Raw genomic sequence first — 19,624 nt, forward strand, 5'->3', positions numbered from 1 at the left:
ATAAATAATAAGGCATCTGGGCATAAAACTTGTACAATGTGATTTTCTGCAACTGCGCATGCACGAGAACTTCAGAAAGCCAGTACGGCAAATGTGTTACCCTGAGTGTACACACAATGATGCTGTTGCGGTCGGATCAGATGGTATTGAAAATGGAGCGGCAGAGTGATGGGCAATCCTGCGCGGTGACCTGAAGTGATGGGCATGTTATGGGAGTGTTGTGGGGTCATTCCTAAAAGCTGCTGTGTTCTCAGATTCAGAGCTGCAGCTACAGAGGTCATGTTTAGATGGAGAGACCATGCCTAACTAGCCAAAGTCGGAACGCAGCCGCGCAGTGGCGTAACTATACATTTTGCTCGCCACCTGCCAAAAAAAGTTTTTGCCACCCTCCCCCCCATGGTATTTTGCTAATATTACAACAGGGCCATTTCCAGGTAATTTGGCTCCCAGTGCGAAAAGTTAAAAATGCGCCTCCACCCCCATAGACAATTTACATGATAATTTTTCCTCTTTATAGTAATACCCATTACACATTATGCTACACACTGTAATGCCCATTATACATTATGCCACATATAGTTATGCCCCTAACACCATTTTATTCCCCATACTAAGGCTTCAAATTACTTTTCAATTACCTGATCATTGCCAGGGGTCTCATGCTCATTGCCAGGGGTTTCATGCTCATTGTCAGGGGTCTCATGCTCATTGCCAGGGGATTCATGCTCGTTGCTGGGGGTCTCATGCTCGTTGTCAGGGGTTTTATGATCGTTGGTAAGGGTTTTATGCCATAGATTTACATGTTCGTTGCCAGGGGTTTCATACTCATTGTCAGGGGTCTCATGCTCGTTGTCAGGGGGCTCACGCTCGTTGTCAGGGGTCTCACGCTTGTTGTCAGGGGTCATACTGGAGAAGATGCAGCTTTCTGCATCTTCTCCCGGCGGCACCAGCGTTCCCGGCACTTCCGATTAATGCTATGCACTCTATGTTCCCTGACAGACACTAGAGGTCAAGTAGCACCTCTAGCATCTGTCTTCTCCTTGGCGGCGGCCATTTTTGGAGGGCATTTTCAGCAGATTCCATGCGGACGACTAGTCCGCTCGGAATCTGCAGCGCAGGGTCCCTGACCTGTCTGAGGAAGTGGCGGCTCGCCAATTGAGCAGCCCGGGGGCACAAGGCACCCCGCCCCCCGCCCCAGCCTGCCACTGGGCCAGGGTGGGTTTCCAGGTATTCGGAACCCCCCCCGCGTGTGCGCCTAATATGGACAATATGTGTATATCGAGGTCTGAAACTAAGACTTCCCCTTATAATGCTTGTGTAATTGTCAGATGTCTCATCTTATTGGTATTACAGTCCATTACTTTAACTTGCACCTTACATTCTCTCTATTTCAGATGGAAAACAAATTAAGATGTTAAGTGCATTCATAAAACTGCAATGCTTTGAATGATTATGTTTATTCACTCTTTCCTTCCTCCACCCAAAGGTGTGTAGTATGCGTAGTATTTGGTACAAAATATTTTTTACAGACAGATCATATATGTTTGCTCCTAGCCTTTTGTTAAAACAGATTCAAAGCATTGCAGTTTTATGAATGCACTTAACATCGCAATTTGTTTTCAGCCTGAAATAGAGAGAATGTAATCTGCAAGTTAAAGTAATGGACTTAGGACCTCATTCCGAGCCGCTCGCAAAAAGTGAGCGCTCGCTCTGAATGAGGGCGGCTGCTTTTTATTTTTCAGCCAGCCTCTTTGCCGCTCGCTAAGCTGTGGGTGATGTTCGCGATGGTCTCATTCAGAGCGAGCGCTCGCTTTTCTCCCCATTCTGCCTACTTCACTAGGAAGTGGGCAGAATGCAGGAGAAGTGCCTACCCTTCCTGGGGTACAGGGGGTTACCCGAAAAATCGGGAGCCTCCCGCGAATTCCGGGAGTGTAGGCATGTATGGACCATTACCTGCTCTGCTACTCACAAGTGGCCTGTATGAAAACATTACTTGTAATTGACTTTTCCCCAATAATTTCTATGGGCAATGTATTTCACTCCCTCTTTTAAGCAACTCGGTTTATTAAGCACAATCACTAATAAACTCAGAAACATAGATATATACAATAGGGGTGTGCAACGGCCACTTTTCGTGTTTTGTGTTTTGGTTTTGGATCTGGATCTTTCTTCGTGTTTTGGATCTGGATTGGTTTTGCCAAAACCACCCTTCCGTGTTTTGGGTTCTGGGTTTTGTGTTTTGGATCTGTATTTTTTTTAAAAAAAGCATAAAAACAGCTTAAATCACAGAATTTGTGGGTTTTTCTGCTCCTATGCAATTATTAACCTCAATAACCTTCATTTCCACTCATTTCCAGTCTATTCTGAACACCTCACACCTCACAATATTGTTTTTATGGCCAAAAGATTGCACCGAGGTAGCTGGATGACTATGCTAAGCGACACGAGTGGGCGGCACAAACACGTGGCCCATCTAGGAGTGACACTGCAGTGGCAGACAGGATGGCAGTTTGAAAAACTAGGCCCCAAACAGTACATACTGCAAAGAAAAAAAGAGGTGCAAGATGGAATTGTCCTTGGGCCCTCCCACCCACCCTTATGTTGTATAAATAGGACATGCACACTTTAACAAACCAATCATTTCAGTGCCAGGGGCTGCCACATGACTGTGGCTGAAATGATTGGTTCGTTTGGGCCCCCACAAAACAAGCTGGCAATTAATGTGTCCCTGCACAAACTGGCTCTACGGAGGCAAGATGTCGTCCTCATCCTCCTCATCCACCGATTCCTTGGATAAAACAGGAAAAAGGAATTTAGGAGTCCCTGGACTGCTTACGGTCTCAGCCAAAGTTTCTGAACTTGACAGTAACTTTTTATGAACGCGCTGCAGGTGCCGTATAAGGGAGGATGCTCCTAGGTGGTTAACGTCCCTACCCCTACTTATTTCACCTTTACATATGGTACATATGGCAAAACAGTTGTTGTCCGGATTTGGATAGAAATATTGCCAGACCAAAGAGGTGGAATGTTTGGTCTTCTGCCCAGGCATGACCGTGATGGGCTTTTTCATCCCACGGACAACAACTGTCTCCCCCGGAGCCTGATTTAAACAAACCACATCACCATCAGAAACCTCCTCGCCAACTTCCTCCTCAGTGCCAGCTACACCAGTATCCTCATCCTGTTGTACTTCAACAGTGACATCTTCAATTTGCATATCAGCATGTGGACTGTGGGTGCTCCTTTCAGCACTTGCAGGGGGCGTGCAAATGGTGGAAAGAGCCACCTCTTCCCGTCCAGTGCTGGGAAGGTCAGGCATCGCAACCGCCACCACACTTGGACTCTCCTTGGGGATTTGTGATATCTTCTTAGAACGCACAGTTCTTAGCTGTGCTTTTGCCAGCTTAACTCGTTTGATTTTTTTAGCGGGAGGAGGGCTTCCATCGTCATGTGAAGCTGAACCACTAGTCATGAACATAGGGAAAGACCTTAGCCGTTCCTTGCCAGTCCGTGTCGTAAATGGCATATTGGCAAGTTTACGTTTCTCATAAATGTTTTTTTCAAGGTCATTTTCCTGAACTTTGTCATTTGGGATTGTATGTGCCCTCTACTATGACATTGGGCATCGGCCTTGGCAGACGACGTTGATGGCATGTTATCGTCTATGTCATGACTAGTGGCAGCAGCTTCAGCACTAGGAGGAAGTGGTTCTTGATCTTTCCCTATTTTATTTTTATCGGAGAAAGTTTGGTCCTCCATTTATGTTATATTGATATATACGTGCGGCTAAGGCGCACACAAACACAGAAAATAATTTTTTATTTTTGTTGGGGACTAGTGTACTTTGTGGGTTACACCACCCTTTAAAAAATGAGCCAGCCGGCCCTTTACTTATGGGACACAGGTGCACGCTTGCCGCTGCTCCTTTGTTGATGCACGTGCAGCCACAGTGCACACAATTCACAAACACAGAAATTTTTTTTTTATTTTGTTTGGAGTGCCCTTTGGGGGTTACAGCACCCTTTAGCGGTCAATCAAGCTGGCCCTTTATTTATGGGACACAGGCGCACGCTTGGCACTACTTTGTTGATGCACGTGCGGCTACTGCGCACACAATTCACAATCACAAAAAAATATATTTTTTTATTTTGTTTGGAGAGCCCTTTGGGGGTTACAGCACCCTTTAATGGACAAGCCAGCCGGCCCTTTACTTATGACACAGGTGCACGCTTGCCACTACTTTGTTGATGCACGTGCGGCTAATGCGCACACAATTCACAATCACAGAAATTTTTTTTTATTTTGTTTGGAGTGTACTTTGGGGGTTACAGCACCCTTTAACAGTCAAGCCAGCCGGACCGTTACTTATGACACAGGCGCACGCTTGGCACTACTTTGTTGATGCACGTGCAGCTACTGCGCACACAATTCACAAACACAAAAAAATATATTTTTTTATTTTGTTTGGAGTGCCCTTTGGGGGTTACAGCACCCTTTAACGGACAAGCCAGCCGGCCTTTTACTTATGGGACACAGGCGCACGCTTGGCGCTGCTCCTTTGTTGATGCACGTGCAGCCACAGTGCACACAATTCACAAACACAGGAAAAAAAATTTTTTTTTAGCACTTGGGGGGAGCACCCCTGATGGACAGAGCACCCCCTGGACAACATTACAGCACCCCTTTAGGACTGGGACACTGCACAGGACTTTGGAGTGGACACAGCCCCTATGGACAACTGACTGCACAACACAGTCCAGCCAGCCCCTATGGACTTTGAAGTAGTGGACACAGCCCCTATGGACAACAGCAGCACAGTGCAGCACAGCACAGCACAACACTACACTGCACTACACTACACTACACTACACTACAAAACTACACTACACTACACAGCCCAGTCAGCCCTAACTCCCACCCTCCCTCCTCACTGTCCACAGCCGAGTGAGAAAATGGCGCCGACGCGGGTACCTTATATAGGATCCAAAACCCGCGAGACCCGGAAGGCGGGATGATGACATTTTGCCTCGATTTCAGATCCGAGTCATGCGGGAAAAGTCGAGCCTGACTCAGATCGGCCTCAGATCGGGGGGGCTCGGATTTCAGAAATCCGAACCCGCTCACCCCTAATATACAATAATCAGTCTGTATGCTACACATCTTGTACTATGTGTTCTCAATAGACATAGTATACAAAAATGCTGTATGTAATTAAATACAGCTGTATTTGTTGCTATATATTATTTTCTGTTGTTCTATTTGTACCAGAAAATTATAAACAAGAATTTTATAATATCTTGACTTTAGTACAATTATTAATAAATAATGACTAATAAATGAATTTATTTTAACAAAATCTTACTAAGGCACATACATACATACATGTCATCATAACACTATTTTGCAGAAACACATAGGGGCATATTCAATTGGGGGCATGGTTTAGCGAGATAAAAAAAACTTTTTTTGGATTACTTCTGGTATGCACACTCCCGATACCCGCGGTATCCAGTAAAAAAAAATGGTTGGAGGGTGTTCAGAGCTAAAAACCCAGTGGCGCATAAAAAAAACATTTTTTTTTACTAACCTGTCCGATGGTCTCCACAGCTCCCGGTGACCTCCCCTTCATCTTGTCACTGGGTAGGGGGCTGCTGGGAGTCATGGGGGTAGCTGTGAGGCTGTGGGGGTTGCTGGGTGGTGCAAGGGCTGCTGAGAGATGTAGTTCTTTCAGCGCCGGCTATACTGGGAATAGACTCACTTCTCCACTTGTCCACTCTTTAGCAGCTTTGATACCTCTCCCTTAATTTGAAGTACTGCAATTAATGTGATAGCATAGGTTACAGAAATGCTGTCCTTGTTTTAGAACATAGTGGGAGACAATTTATCAAAGCTTGGAGAAAGTTAAAGTATCAATAAATCAGCTCCTAATTGTTATTTTTCAAAAAACAGCCTTCAAAATGACAATTAGCTAATTGGTTTGTACTTTATCTCTCTCCAAGCTTTGATTCATCTCCCCCACTGTATGGAAAAAACTAGTTTGGTAATATATTTTATCTACAGTATGTGCAGTATGATCTATTTTCACACTAAAAGCCATGAAAATGTGTGGTGTTTGAGGATTTCATAAACAAAATGTTCTTCATAGACAAATGATAAACAGGGAACTGGTGTCATAGATCAGAAAACATTCTTCCTCTAGGCACAGAATATTACATAACAAAGATGCCAAGCAGTCAGCAGTTCCCTAACAAAGTGAAGCCTAAAATAAGGAACAACTTATTTTTAGTATAGAAGAATACTAAGGTAAAGTGTTATCTTTTCTATTTTTTAACAAGTGCATTGATCCCTGCTGTGTGCTTTACCCATGGTGGTGTAAAGCCATAGGCTTGTAAAATAGTCTAGTGTTCTTATTAAATAAAGCTGCAATGCAATATTGTTCACTGTGTTCTATGCTTGTGTATGAGGATTCGGGGTTCTCTCAATCACCCAGACACCGAGCAGATTGAACCAACATGATGGTTTATTTTTCCACAGCACACAGCATCAGATAATATGTACGGACAAGTGGTGAATACAGTGAACAGACAATTCGCAGGTAGCAGTCCAGATTGGGTCAGTCTTAGCAGCCTATAATGTCCCCGAGAAATTCCACAAAATAGCTAGAGATGCACAGTCCCACAGAAGAAACTATCACTGATCCCATAGCAGTGAATAGCGTATAGGTCCTGGCAGAATTTTCAAAGTACAAATCCACACAAAACTGGTGATGCGTTCCACTAGCACCTTGGCAGAGCGAAACCTCTTAGCCAAATTCAGCGACTAACATGTGGAGTTGCCTTCCATGACCTCTTTTGAAACCTTCCAATTTCCCACGATATTGTGACCACCCAGGGGGGTTGCACCATTTCCTGATTGGTGCGCGTCCCTTATCTCCTACCTCCCCCAGATATTACATCCCTGATGAACACCTGCTGGGTTGGTTCCATTCAGTCTACCAGATTCAAGTGAGGCACAAAACAAGCAAAGGGAAGGAGGAGTAAATCCTGAGTGTCCCCTGGGGAGGTGGGAATTAACTTAAGGGTTCTTTTGTTCTGAGAAATGTTATCTTGCTCTAGTGGTTATGAATAACACATACATATGGACCAGGCTAACATCAAGGGCTAGACAGTACTAAACATTACATTTCCTGCCATTCTTACAGTAAATAATATACCTGCTAATGGAAATGTGTGTCCTGAGAATGATCACGCATACACTAGGAGATGGGTAGGGGAACAAAAAAGGACTAAAAAGTTAATTAATCGCTGCAAGGACTGAGATGCAAATACATTTCTAACACACATCCCATTTCATTACATTGTGTGTTGCAGCATACTTAGACCATGCTACAATATCTAACAAATACCATAAAGAAACAAGAGTGCATCAGGATGCTTCAGAATGCCATGACTTAATTTTTAATTGACCACTTGCAAGCCTGTGCTAGGAAAATGGCATCTTATCTCTGTGTCAGCATAGTAAGTATACATCACGTTATTATTGTCTGTCACATGCAGGACTGCACACCATCCTCTTTCACCCAAGTCTATCACTGACAACCCAAATTGATAGCTGTCATCTGTAAGGGAATACCAACCAAACTGGTGATAAAATAATCGACAAATGACTGGGGCTACACACATTATACAGATGGTCACAGATTACATTCTATATGCTCATGCAAGCTACTGATTTCCACACCAGTATGTTCTGTACACAGCCAAGGCTGTACACTATGATGTACTACCAAAGTAAGCTGATCATGGCAATGTCACTGGGAATGACGTGTGGTGTGAACCCCGATACCATAGTAGGAAAGAAGATACAGTGTTACCGAGTATTATTAATAACTTGGATTTGCGCTGCTTTTAGTTCTTACATAACAGTAAGTTGTAATAATGTTAGTATAAGGTTGAGATCTGTCAGAACCACTCTTTGCTGTAGGACATAAACAAAATATATAAAGTATATATACTTATACATATACTCCGTTACCACTCTGTGAAGTTTTCAGCTAAATCCATCCAGTGGAGGGTTCAGAACAGTCTCCCCTGGTCAAAGGTCTGCACAGCGTACACCAGCGAGAGGTCTGGACAGACAAACAAACAAACAAACAGATCAATGCATTCTATAGATATGATATATATTATATATATATATATATATATATATATATATAGACAGTATTCAGGCGGCTCTCAGAGACTGGTGAAAACAGTACCCTCAATGGAGGGAATTTATTGGTGAGTCGACGTTTCGGGGTATGGCTCCCCTTCCTCAGTACAACATGGTCTATGTACCCTGAAACATCGACCCACCAATAAATTCCCTCCGTTGAGGGTACTTGTTTTCACCAGTCTCCAAGTGCCGCCTGAATACTGTCTGCATATTGCGTTGGGGGTGCTGTCCTCCTGGAGGGCACCGGAGCATGCTGGGGCTATATGCCCATTTACATTGAGTGAAGGAGTGATGGAGAGCTGCATTGTATATACTGTATATATATATATATATATATATTCAACCCCTGCAGACTAGTACTTGGTAGAACCACATTTTGCTGCAATAATAGCTCATACCGCACACCCTGCGCCCATATTATCTAATACTTACCTCTCCGAGGTCCAGCATCGGGTATCTCAGTTTTGAACAAAACGCTGGAAAATTACCCATGCGCAGTGATGAAATCGCTGGTAAATGGCGACTGTGCAGTTGACTCTGGGCACAGACTAGTACCCAGAATCTACAGATGCTGCGGCCGGCGGCGGTCAGCTTTCAGTCTGCTGCCGGCCGGCGGGCAGAGAGGAGGGAGCCTCGGATGGGGAATGCACACGGGCCCCTTCCTCTTTTAATATGCCCTTGGAGGGTTAGGTTTAGGCAGCGGGGTCCTGTCGGGATGCTGGCATCAGGATTTTGACCGCTGGAATCTCGTACCCAACCTGGGTGGATGACACTTGTGGACTGCAATTTTTAATTATTGCCACAGACTCTTTATTGAAATGAGATCGGAACTCTGACCTGGCCAGTCTAAAATATTCACCTTTTTGTTGTTCAACCATGGCAGGATGCTATGGCCCTCCTGGCCCCTCTGCACCTTCAGATCCTTCACTCAAGCCGGTCCCCCCACCCGGCGGCTGCTCCTCTGCCTCCACTTCATTGATCTTACATCTCATCCACGTGCATTACTCGCTCCTATTCACGGTTACACCCACTCTGTGGAATGCCCTCCCATGCACAATAAAACTTTCCACTAGTCTCCAATCTTCAGGTATTCCCAGAAAACTCATCTCTTCAGACAAGCTTATTAATATACTGTCCACACATATATTAATAAGCTACATATTTTTTATTTAATCACTTTCACATCCTCTGTGTGACTGGGTTATACATCCCAAAAAGAACCTCTGCAATCTGGCTGCACCATTATGCAATAGGTAGCACCTATTCTTGTTTATCAATGCCTATAGATTGTAAATTTGCGAGTAGGTCACTCTTACCTCTACATCTGTCTGTTATTACCCAGTCTTGTTTTATTACTGGTTGTTCAGCAGAATATGCTGTGCTATATAAATAACTGTTAATAAATTAATTAATAGTAGTACATGTATCTCTAAGGAGGTTTGACATTCAAAGAGCTCAGCTTTTTTTTGTATCTGGTTCAAATATTTCTCCAGCTGCTGGTATTATCCAGTGACACATGCTTGCTCTGTGTTTCAAATTCTAGCTTTTCTTTAATTTGTGCTGTCTCTTAAATATGACATCTCTTGACATGGCAAGCTTTTTGGTTCTTGGAATCCAGAGTCTGTACCCTTTACTTTCATGGCAATAGCAAAGCATTATACACTTCATGGACTTTGAATCCAGCTTGCATCTTCTTTCTTTTGGTTTGTGTACATAGAACCTGATTCAGGAGGGCTCACTATTGCGATTGAGGCTGTGTAATTGCATGCAGTTCTGCTGCGAAAATATGCTTACGTTTGCAATGCCCAGCCTGCATAGAGATGCCCACTACCACTTTCTCACATCCATAATAAGTTCCAGTCCTTCGTACACATTGGTAACATTGAGTAACATCTGACCCTCACACACAATTACAGCAGCCCTGACCCATCTCAGAAATTGCAAGTATTTTCACACGCAGTGAGTACTCAAGCTGCGTATGCCATCGCAGTGGCTAATTTGTGCATGCCAATGCAATGGTGTTCAGACTAATGCATTTCTCTAACCACTCCTCTGTCACCACCCCCAAATGCTGACATCCCGACACTCACTCTGCATGCACAGTATGCGCCATCAGCCGATCATCCAAAAGTACTGAAATGCTTTATATTTGGTTTTCTTTTTGAGCATGCTTCAATTGATGTTTTGTCTTTTAAGGCAACTGTGGGAGAACTATTTTTCAAAATAAAATCTGTGGACCAAAATCTTCTGCCCAAAATTGCTTGTTTAGGCCTGCATCCTTCTGCATACATCTGGCTCTCTCCACTAATTTGCAGTTTCCTCACTCACCCACACCATTTTGTTCAGGAGTGTATGCAATGGTCAATTGATTTTCAACTCCATATTTCTTAAGGAAATATTCCACATCTTTGTTTAATATTCTCCACCATTGTCAGATCTCAAAATCTTTAGTCTGTTACCTGTTTAATTTGCTACAAGTCTCTTGTAATTTGCATTTTTCAGTAAATGTGTGTCATTCTTGTGAAGTCATTAATGAATGTTATGTGCATAGTTCTTACTGACATGATTATGGTTTGGTTAGTTTCTTTGTGTTAACACACTGCTCTGTGCTGTCTTCACTCTGCATTTGCAGGTGTCTAACAGCATCTTTATCCTACTGGGCATTCTGAAAGCTTGAGGCCTGTGTGCCTGGAGCTTGAGTACTTGGGCCCATAACCTGTTGGAATGTGTGTGTGCTATTGCCAGTGGCATTGCAGAGTACAGCAGTTGTACACACCAGCAGATGTCCTAAGTCAGTAAACAGCCCACTACTTAACCAATGGGGTGGTTCATACAGCAGTAATGTGATTAGTACAGCCATACTCATAGTTATGCATATAATAACACTCAGCATGGAGTGGAGATTGAGAGGATTATACAGGTCACCAACACGTGACTGTATGTGTGTTGTGGTGCAGGATGCAAATGGTATCAGCAGTTATAGCAGGATGAATCATGCAATTATAATGTAGTAGGTTATCTGTGGTGCTAAATGGGACATGTCCATGTCACACAGTGGCACTCTAACAAAGTGATAAGTTGGCGCTGCACATATCCAGAAGCACAGATGGTGGCCATCATGGGTAGGGATTGAAGATTCCCCAAAGGAGCCAGTATGGAGAAAGGGCAGCAGAATTTGGCTTCAACAGGATCTAGCTGTGGTGCAGCCAGTGCATTGCAATGGGGCCCACTGCAATGAAGGGACCTGCAGCCAGCGGCATCACAGTATGCTGCCACTGCACTGTGGGCCATAACAAAGAAAAAATGTGGTCAATCTGGAGGAGAGGAGATGGAAGAGCCCCTCCCCTCTCCTCCTATCATCTCCCCCTGGCTCTTCTTCTCTTCACTGAGGTATTCATGCCCTTGAAACCGGCACCAGAGATCTAACTTCATGATCTCGTAACTGTCCCTGGCTCAAAAACTCAGGGAATAGATGAAAAGACATTGTCTATGAAGAGGAGATGCTTGTGTGAGGTGTGAGGCAGAGTCGGGCTTGTAGAGGAGTGGTGTGGTGCACACTTTCTGAGGTTCATGTGGCAGGTATGTATTGCAATTGGCCCTAGAGAGGTCCTGCCTAAAGCAAAGCCTCCTCATGGGGTAATGTGCTGCACTGAAATCTCATAGAGCTCTCCATTGTGGTAAACCTTGAAGACGAACTCGAACAGTTGCCCGACAGCTACCAGTTCGCATAAATCACCATAAGGGTTGGGACATGTAAAGGAGGTACTCAGCTGATCTGGTGTAGTTGTCACCTTTGCTATCATGGGACATGATGGAGAACTCCTCCCAGTTGTCCACCAAATGTCTCACAATTAGTTCACGCACCTTCCTAGGCTTTAGCTGAGTGTCATACATGAGATAGGAGAGGGAACAGACAGGTTTTGTCTCCTGTGATGGGGGCAATGATGTGGCACCATGTCCCCTTTAACATTTAAAAACGCAATTGTCATGTTCGAGAAAATGAAAACTCTGGATACAAAGCAAGTGAAGTATCAAAATGGAAAAGCCTAGTCAAAGTGTTAACTCCTTAGCAGTGGTGACTCTAGAGGTGGGGCTGCAGCTCAGTCCAATATTCAAATAGGGGAGCCACACTAATTGTCACTAGCAGTCAAACATCTCTTTGGTGTTGGTGTGGCTCCCCTATTTGAATATTGGACTGCACTGCAGCCCTATCTCTGAAGCTACCACCCTGACCCAGACAATGAGATTACAGTCCCACAGCACTTGGGACATGTTGCTGTGTCACCCAATCACCTTGGTAAAGAGGAAACACTTTACCACATCCCCTTAAGATGTTAAATTTCAAAAAATTCCTGTTTAGTGGGTGCCTACGTAATGGAAGAAATATACTCCCTGAATTTCATGTTTCTGGGTCAAGGGGTTTGGGCAGGGCATTGATGATTCAGTCAGTTAGGGCATTGCACAGGGGCAGGAAACATTTGTCCTTTTCACCCCTTAAGAGTCACATTTTAGTTTTGGGCTGGGTGATCATCAGTCAGTCAGGACATTTGTAAATATAATTATATATAATGGGAGTGTATTCAAGAAAGCAGTCATGATCTGGGGGCAATTACTTTAGGGGGGCATGACTAGAAAAAATCTATATGTAGCTCTCAGATTTACATTTCCGCTCATTAAATTCCATTGCAGGATTTCATTTGGACAATTTCCCCATTCCCATTTACTTTTTCCACCCTCATCACCATACACATTTGTACCATACTTGCCGACAATCAGTTCCCTCCGTCCGGGAGGGAGCTGATTGTTGGCTAACAGCAGGGGGTGTGCCTTGCCATTAAGTCACATTTGGGGGCGGAGCTGGGGTCAGGGCCACGTGATTGTGTCATCATGGCCCCGCCCCCTCTTCACAATGCTGTTATTTTTTGGCATTGTGAAGTAGGGGACGGGGCCATGATGACGCGTTTCAGCTCGAATTGCGTCACTGGCCCCCGTGCTGCAGGGTTTTTTAGTTTACTCTGAGGGGGAGGTACAGAGGGTAGCTGGCCTCTGGGTGGCTTGCCTGCCTTTCTGGGGGGCCGGGAGCGGCACCCGAAAAATCGGGAGGCTCCCGGCCAAATCGGGAGGGTAGGCAAGCCTGATTTGTACACGTCTTTTACACATACCCAAAACCCCCTCCACTGTGTAGTCTGATGTATCCCAGTCTGTCCTGTGTCTGTGGTGGTATACAATCTACATCAGTGGTAGCCAACCCTGGTCATGGAGAGCTACCAACAGTGCCTGTTTTACAAGTCTCCTCACAGAATCACAAGAGTAATAATTAGCTCCACCTGTGGACCTTTTCAAATGTTTTAGTGAGTAATGAATACACCTGTGCACCAGCTAGGTGGTCTGGAAAAAGTGAACTGTTAGTAGCTCTTGAGGACCCAGGTTGGCTACCCCTGATCTACATCATGATAGCCGGCTGTTTTTCAAGTATCATTGTATTTGATACTTATGAAATCACTGAGTCTGACATTGTATTATAAATGTTAAGAACTAGACCATTTATTACTGCAACATATACAATTTTAGATAATTAAAATAAACAGTTTTTTACATTAATACCAAGTCTAGTGCTCTCCGTCATTTTTACCTGGTCCCATGCACGGTACACACATAGATTATCACAATCACACATGCTGGGTATTCTTAATTTATGACACACACACACATACACACACACACATACATATATATATATATATATATATATATACAGTATATATGCAGCAATGGGCGGCAATTGTATCCTGAGGAAAGAACCCTTATTAGAGTTCTGAAACGTTGATTTAATATCACGAGCATTTGTGTGTTTTGTGAAGTCGCCGGGAGTGACTAGCCCAAACCTAACCTCCCGGGGGGTGTGTGCTAACCCTAAGGCCCCTCCCGGGAGCCGCTAACCTACCCCCCCCCGCACGGCTGTTCGCATCCGGCACCTGGCTTTCCTTCGAATGGTAAGCCGGGTGTTGGGCTCCCGGCATAGGTCTAATGATTTTGACGCCTGTCATTAGACACTTGCCGGGATTAGAAAGTCGGGGAGCTGGTGGTCGGGATTACGTCCGTCAGCTTCCCGACTGCTTCCCGTATACACTAACACATACACATATACAGAATACACACACTAACACAAATATACATACTAACACATACACATTTACAGTATACACATACTAACACATATACACAATAACACTGTACACTAGAACATTACAGCTACATAGTTACACTTTTGATTCAGCAGCTGCAGGTTGCCAATGGGGAAGGGTACCTTGCATCATTAGGCCCCACCCGCTCACGATGTAATGCCGTGTTTTGTGGGGAAATTGGGGACTGGACTTTCCATATTGGCTCCAGCCCCACTGTAGCCAGCCAGTGTAGGAGACAATACAGAATAGGAGTGCCTTAGAGTAGTACTGAATAAAATACATGCACACAGCGCAAGATTTTAAAATTGCCAAGGCACACCATCCGGCGATGCAACGTTCACGACTGATGAAAAAACATTCACATTGGCTCCCACATAAAAAAACACACTACATTGGCCTTCACATGAATAAAACACACACATGGCCCCAGTGGAATAAAACACACATACATTGTCCCTCATAGGAATAAAACACACATATATTGGCCTCCGTAGGAATAAAACACACTACATTGGCCTCCGCAGGAATAAAACACACATACATTGGCCTCCACAGGAATAAAACACATACATTGCCCCCCACAGAAAAATATAACATTGGCTGGCCCCCTCAGAAAAAAAAATAATAATTGCCCCCACAGGAAAAATAATGACATTGGCTGGCCACACAGAATAATTATAAACCACATTGCAAAAAAACAGCAAGTCACATTGGCTCACACAAGAATAAATATAATATTTTTTGGCACCTACCTGTGCCTCATTAGCTGACAGTGCAGAGCTGTCAGCACAGCAGACTGCGGGCCGGTGGATGGAGCGGGCGGGATGACTGGCTGGCTGAGCGGGCAGGCCGGTGGGCAGGTGGGATGACTGGCTGGCTGAGCGGGCAGGCCTGACCTGTGATGTCACGCCATCATACCTACAGAGGTTATTGCCTGGGTACGCCTGAGCTTCCCAGAAGAGCTCTGCAGCAGCGCTGCCCGGGCCGAACTGATTGCACTGAAGCAATCTGATCGGCGGCTCTGAGGGCAGCGGCGGCACACTAAACAACCGCTGGTGGCACACTGGTGTGCCGCGGCACAGCGGTTGAAAAACGCTGCTTTAAATAATTCAGTGTACTTATAAACATAAATGGTTAAAAGCATGTACACTCTCCCAAATGGCAATACAGGAACAAAAGGGTCATCTCTGGTGGTTCCAAAATGAAGATGGTACTGGAACAGGTCAGAACCTCAGTACCGGATGCATTTCTGACCTCTCAGGGTCCTTCATCAGAAGCTTCTGATGAAGGACCCTGGGAGGTCAGGAATACGTTAAGCAAAGGCTCTAACTGGGACTCTCCGCTGCTGGCATTGGGTAACAGTGGGCTTTTGTGGGAGGCAGATGTATATACACAAAGGAGTTTTTAGGTGCGCTGTCAACAGCAGCTGGTGAGAGAGTAGTCAGTCCTCTATAATATAATTTAAATAAATAAACAAAAAACCTGCGCTGGCTAGAAAAAGGTTAATATTTCATATAGACGGTGTTGTTCTATAAATATTTTATTATATTGTTATCAATTAAAATCCAAAATGGTATTGTGCAAGAAAATAAATACTGTAAAAATTAATGATAAAAGATAAAAAGTTCCATGGTGTGCCAAAAAAAGGAAACATACACCACTAGCGTTCCTATTATGTCTTACTGGATATAGGAATTCCTCCAATTAATTAGCAGCAAAGTTAACAAGTGAATGTAGAATGATCCCCAAAGTCCATAAGCACTCAGTCTTTGTTGTTGTGTGCTCTAGGGGTGTCCATAGGTGATAAGCCGCAATCCGGTGATCCAGAGAAATGTAGGGCCAAATGATAATCCGTAGGTAAGAGTCAATATTCCATATAGGTCCAAAGTGGTGTGGTTTGAAGCTCAACACATTTCCTGAGAAAGCTGGGATTACACTTACCCAGGGAAACGTGTGATTGTGCAATATCCACAACCAACACCTGCATCATCATCAACATTCTCACTCGTGATCGGAAGTAGTCCTGCATCCAATATCATAAGGACTGACTCCTCTCCTATCCATTGTTCCTCAGAAGGATCTTTGAGTGTAACGCCTACTGCTGCTGCTGCTGCTGTTGCTATAAGTGGATCTTCATCCCAGAAGGGAACTAGGAAGAAGACTACTTTTAGTAGTTCAGGAAGTTCAACCAAACAATTGACTGTCACACAGTCCTTTGCATTGGCGAACAAGTATGACAGCAAACACTCAGCTGCACAGTGGATTTCTGATGCCATAACAGCTATGCTGGTATAAGATGTGCGTCCAGTGTCCGCCATTAATGCAGTGAGTTTTACCCAGTTAATGGAGGCCCTTTGTCCCTGCTACAATGTGCCTTCTAGATTCAACTTCTCTAGAATAGCAGTTCAATCTGTACAAGGGCATTAAAAAAAATTTATTAATATCCTCTGAATTGCTGTTGTGCCCACTGTCCACTTAACCACAGACATGTGGACAAGTGGGACAGATCAAACTAAAGATTACATGACTGTGACAGCCCACTGGGTAGATGTATTGCCTCCAAAAGTGCAAACAGCAGCAGCTAACAAATGCCAGCTCATTCAGAGGCAGGCTACTCTATGTATCACCGGTTTCAGTAAGAGGCATACCGCTGAGAACCTCTTAGAGAACCTCAGGGAAATCATTGCAAAATGGCTTACATTACTTAGACTCTCCTCTGGATTTATGATTTCTGACAATTCAATAATATTCTGCGAGCATTACATGTGGGCGAATTCAATCACATCCCATGTTTTGCTCACACAATTAATCTGGTGGTGCAACATTTAAAAAAAAATGACATTGGCATGCAGGAGATGCTCTCGGTAGCCCGAAAGATTTCTGGACATTTTTGACATTCAGCAACTGCATGTCGAAGATTGCGCACCAGCAAGAACTGTTGAATTTGCCCTGCCATCAGCTGAAGCAAGAGGTAGTAACTAGGTGGAATTCTACCCTCAATATGCTTCAGCGGATGGAGGAGCAGAAAAAAGGCCATCCAAGGCTACACTACTATGCACCTTAGTCAAGTGCAGAGGAGAGTAATTTCTATGTTGTGCAAGGTTCTCAAACCCTTTGAACTTGCCACACATGCAGTTAGTTCAGACACTGCCAGCTTGAGTCAGGTCATTCCCCTAATCAGACTTTTGTAAAAGCAGCTGAAGAAACTGAAGGAGGAGCTGAAACGTAGTGATTCCGCTAAATATGTGGGACTTGTAGATCAAGCCCTTCATTCATTTCAACAGAATCCAAGGGTCATCTATCTCTTGAAACCAGATCACTATATTTTGCCGACCATACTTGATCCAAGGTTTAAGTCATACCTTGTGTCTATTTTTCCAATGGATATAAATCTGAAAAGATACAAAGAGCTGGTTTTGAAAAAATTGTCAGCTCAAGTGGAATGTGACACAGCAGCATCTCCTCCTTCAGTTTCTACAGCTGCCAGGAAAAAAATAAATTTTCCTAAGAGACCCACTGCTGGTGGTGATGCAGATCAGTCAGCAAAATTGAATGACATCTAGTTGGGTCTGAAAGAACTGCCTACAATGAGTGACATGTCTACCGTGACTTTGTCTGATATGGTCACCATTCAGAGAATGGTGGATGACTATTTTAGGGATAGCATCCAAATAGGCATGTCAGACAGTCCGGTTCACTACTGTCAGGTAAAAGAGGCAATTTGGAGTCCCTTACATAAACTGGCTTTGCTGTACTTAAGTTGCCCACCCACCAGTGTGTACTCTGAAAGAGTTTTCAGCGCAGCCGGGAACCTTCTCAGTGATCATCGTAGGAGGTTACTTCCCCAAAATGTGGAAGAGATGATGTTCATCAAAATGAATTACAAATTCCACAAGGAAAACCTTTACCAGCACTTAAGTCCAAAAAATACAGAAGTGTCTGACTCTGTAATGGTGGATTCCAGCGGGGATGAATTCATATTGTGTGAAGAAGATGAAGATGCACACACTGATGGGGATGACGATGACAACATCTAAAAGACAATTTGTGTATGGGATCATTGCCACCAATGTCCACTGCGCATTGGCAGCTTATATTGTGGGGGGTCCAAACAAACCAATCATTTCAGCCACAATTGGCAGTCCCTAACGCTGAAGTGATTGGTTTGTTAAACTGTGAATGTCCTGTTTCATATATACAACATAAGGGTGGATTGGAGGGCCCAAGGACAATTCCATCTTGCATCTTTTTCCTTTCCATTATGTGCTGGTTGGGGCATTGCTGCCTGACATTTTTAATGTTATGGTTTATGAATATCCAGAAATTGTAATGGCCACAGACAGCATCTCGTGCATGCCCCTTTCATTTTTTTTAAAGAAATTCTGACCCAATTTCTGCTTGTTGTGTCAACCCGACGGCACAAGTCGCACAACAGTGACATTCAGCCAAGGGTTCTCAGCCCTTAAGGCTGCTACACGGCCCAAAGGCTGCATCCTGTTTCAAGGCCCAAAGGCCACCTGTCAACACTCCTCACCTGCCCTCAAGGTTGTAATGGCTGCAACTTGCCAAGAGTTCTAGGCCTCAAGGCTGTTGCAGTACTAATCATAGCTCTGTTTTTCACTACTACTCAGCCCGAAGGCTGCATCAACAATTGACTATCAACTATCAATTCTTCAGCCAGGTGCTGCACCAATTATCAATTCTTCAGCTAGGGGCTGCGACAATTACCAATTCTTCAGCCAGGGGCTGCACCAATTAATTTATAAATTCTTCAGCCAGGGGCTGCACCAATTAATTTAGCAATTCTTCGGCCAGGGGCTTCACCAATTATCAATTTTTCAGCCAGGGGTTGCACCAATTATCAATTCTTAAGCCAGGAGCTGCACCAACTATCAATTCTTCAGCCAGGGACTGCACCAATTAATTTAACAATTCTTCAGCCAGGGGCTGCATCAATTATCAATTCTTTAGCCAGGAGCTGCACCAACTATCAATTCTTCAGCCAGGGACTGCACCAATTAATTTATCAATTCTTCAGCCAGTGTCTGCATCAATTATCAATTCTTCAGCCAGGGGCTGCACCAATTATCAATTATTTAGCCAGGTGCTGCACCAACTATCAATTCTTCAGCCAGGGGCTGCACCAATTAATTTATCAATTCTTCAGCCAGGGTCTGCACCAATTATCAATTCTTCAGCCAGGGATTGCACCAATTATCAAG

Source organism: Taudactylus pleione, unplaced genomic scaffold, assembly GCF_031769625.1.
Source record: "Taudactylus pleione unplaced genomic scaffold, aTauple2 ptg001607l, whole genome shotgun sequence".
NCBI lineage: Eukaryota > Metazoa > Chordata > Amphibia > Anura > Myobatrachidae > Taudactylus > Taudactylus pleione.